Source organism: Lissotriton vulgaris, unplaced genomic scaffold, assembly GCF_964263255.1.
Source record: "Lissotriton vulgaris unplaced genomic scaffold, aLisVul1.2 SCAFFOLD_1795, whole genome shotgun sequence".
NCBI classification, from domain to species: domain Eukaryota; kingdom Metazoa; phylum Chordata; class Amphibia; order Caudata; family Salamandridae; genus Lissotriton; species Lissotriton vulgaris.
In genome coordinates, this window is record NW_028251578.1 from 364977 (window position 1) to 368793 (window position 3817).

The window sequence follows — 3817 nt, forward strand, 5'->3', positions numbered from 1 at the left end:
GCGTCCTTCCTCCTCTGCAGCAGGCTGGACACAGAGGGAGAGGCCGGAAATTTTTCAACATCCGTTTCTGGTGCTGTCTCTGCCACCGCTGACCTGGAACAGGAAACCCTTTTCCCTTTCATACAATGTGCTCAGTGGATTTGTCTCAGCAGGCGAGGCGCGCCCTCTGCTGGCCATTTAAAGAACCTTCACGTCTAGTCCCTAGGAGTGAATATACACAAATAAGCATTTTGTGGCAAGAAATATTTTTAGATGTCACAGAAATAAATGTTTTTAAGAAACACACAGTCCACGTCCTTGGTTGCTGCTTTAAAAAACAATTCACAGCTTCACTTCACATGAGCATCTTCAAAACACTGATGCAGAGGACTAAAGAGTTTTTACAGAAAGTTGTCAACTGGAAGTGAGTTTATATTTCATTAAATATATGAGAATATGTGTTAGTGGTGCAATTAAACTGGGCATCTTATTCATTTTTTCATTTTATTATTTAAAACGCTTTATTTATTGGGTTTTTCAAATGCACATCATGATACATAGCAAAGTAAATAGAGAAAAATACCATTCAATTTTATGCACCAGACCAAATACAGCATGGCATAAGTCATATGTCAAAGCGAAAATTAAAAGAACAGACTTTTTCTAATCTTCCTGTGTTTTTGGGTTATTCCTTATCATAGCTGCCAAGATCAACAAGAAACTAAAAAGTTAAGTGCTGCAAAGTACCAGAAATGGAAGGGCACTAACCTAGTGCCCTTGTAAAGTCAGAGGCAAAACACTACTGTTAACTGCTGCGACTATTTAAAATATCTAAAACACTCCTAAACCCATTTGTAAGCAATAGCTGTCACCTATGGTTTCACCATTCCTTTTCGCCATGCGTGCCATGATGTAAAGCTGTTTCTGTGATATCGACTGATGGAGCTAAATCTGTTTGTCTATTTCTGTATTACACATTCAGCACAAATGGTGTAATTCATAAGGATTCATGCGGACTGCTGTGATTTCTGTCTCGAATCAGAAGGCACGCTGGACGTGAGAGGAGCTCTCTGAACTGGAGGACATCACCAGATTCAAAGTACTGGTGTTGCCAGGCGACAGCAACAGTTCTAGGGGCCTGGGCCGGTAGGAAATTGAACTAGGGACATGTTGCCACAGCCTTGGATACCTGCTGGAGGAAGGGACGGTGTTCTACGGGCACAAAAAGATGGGGAGCTCAAAACAATGTTACAACCGCAGAACAGCAATTAGTCATTCCAACGTTCATCAGCCGTAGTATACCCACTGGGCCCAAGGCTTTTTCCTGGCAATCAATCGAGGCAAAGGAGGAACATCACTGGCCAGGGGGCTCTCTCCCGGGTCCAGTCTTGTAGGATGTGGAGGGCCGATACAGATTTCCGCTGCCTCACCGTTCATAATTATTGTCAGCTAACAGTAGTCTAGCTCACAGCCTGGCAGGCTGCTGTATTTCAAAACACACTCACTGACAACTCTCAGTAGCAAAATAAAAATCACTCATTACAGCTGAAATTCCGACTGGTACGTGAGCCGGCGCGCCACGTGCCCACGACCTCAGTTTAGTTGCATCACTATGGCCAGCCCTGCCACTTACCACGCATCAGGCATTAGACTAACTCATATCAGTGTGGTGGTCCGCATCACTGCACTGAAATCCGAAGTCACACATTATAGCGCCTCCTCAGCTGCTATAATACCCCATGTCTGAGTGGCAATGCGTGATGCGCGCTGTTCTCGTTATGCTTCTGGGGCGTGCTTGTGATCTGCTCCTCGCAGCTCTCTACTTTGTTACAATGGATTGGGACTGGACACACCACGGGCTGATACGACGCAGCATCACTGAGGAGTCACTACCCAATGACTTGGCTACTTAGATACTTAAAATATAATTGTGAAGCCTTGAGGCATTTTAATAAGTGGGGGGGGGGGGGGATTAGGGGGGGGTGAGTCACGGGTTAACCCTGAAGTGCTGCCGGCCCGCGCTACCCGCAGCGTTGCGAATGCGTGGCATTTCAGGAAGTGTTCACTGACACTTGTCAGTGTGTTGGGCAAATTAATGCTAGCACAGATCCTCTTCACCGCTCCCACCATGGCACTGTGGATGAGGATCGATTCCCAGACCCAGAGTTGTCCAGACCTGACTTGACATTTTGGTGAAGCTGGCCATCAATGCCATATGCTCACCAGCACAGTGGTATGGATTCCGTGAGTTACCATGTCACACACAGGCTGAGCCACCAGCGCTGGCAATAGAGCTGATGCCAGTCCGAGTCAGCAGCCTGCCCTCCTGCCAGAGTGAGTACTGTCACCCACAACAGACACAAAGGAGTAGGAATGTGGTAATAAAAGTTGGCACACGCTCAGTGAGAAAAAACTGCCCTCACTCACAAAATTGTGACATGCTTCATCATTGGGCTTGCTTACTAACAACCTTTCAAGCGGAAGAAACACGGTGGCCTTAGGTTCTCATTCTTAGCCCCATCTTTTTGGAACTCCTTACCCCTTTCTCTTAGGTTGTCCTCCCCCTACTCCAGATTCAGATCTGCCCTTAAAACGCACCTTTTCACTGAAGCGTACAATTAGTTGTTATCCTCTGTTATGTTATTTTCTGTCTCTCCTTCCTGCTCCCTCTGTATAGCGCCAAGGAACCTAATGGTGTTAGTGCGCTCAATAAATTAATTTAACATAACATAACATAACTTGTGTTCCATGATGCCCCCTTGCCCCATGAGCATCTATCTGTGAATAAAACTAAATGAAATATGAGAAATACAAACAACTGAACATGCTGTGTGGCTACAGAAAAAACTTGATGAATGAAAACATAGGAGAGACTATGCAGGAGAGTTAATGCGATCCTTAGTTGTAAGAACACAGAAGTACCATTAGATGCCAGAAATCCAATACAAAGTTTACTACACACTACCTAGAGGAACACCACACAGTAAATGACCTGTCCTGGACGGTGCTGAACTAACCCAGAATCAGACCATCTACAGGAGATCAAAAGAGATTACTCCTAACGAGGGAACAGAAGTGGGTGTACAGACTAAAAAGCCACGTGTTGGGAGTGAATGATGAGATTCCTTGGAACACCCTGAATATATAAAGTTGACCACTATATAGATTCCAGTTTTGATAAGTGGCCCCCATGAGCATCTATCTGTGAATAAAACTAAATAAAATATGAGAAATACAAACAACTGAACATGCTAGGCGGCCATAGAAAAAACCTGATGAAGGAAAATGCAGGAGAGATACGAGTTAATGCGAACCTTAGGTGTTAGAAGGTTCCCTACATTTAACATTATCTATATATTGTATCAGTTGTAGGAGAGTAGGATCTGTTTCTTATAGTTACCCCAACGTTTTGCTGATGTTTCACTGTTTTCGACTTAGTCTGGCTGGGATCCTGCTATCCAGGACCCCAGCCTAGCTGCTTTCTCCTCTAAATTGATTGCATTTACTTTAGATACACTCCAGATTGGATACTGGGGTACCCTTATAAGTCCCTAGTATATGGTATACTATGTACCAAGGCATAGGTACCCCAGAGGCCTTTCAGGAGCTGCAGCATGTATTGTGCCACCCCTGAGAGACCACTCAAACTCGTCCGTTTGCTACAGCAAACTGTGTAAGCTGGCGCTTGCACCACTTACTGCAATATAGTATCCCAATATGGCTACTCATATCACTACACCTATAAAACTTATTAAACCCCTATAGGAGGCCTTATCAATCCTGAAGGCAGGGTGCTTGGTTTTTATGTGAGCGGGTGCTCCTGCATGAGCAGAGCCCC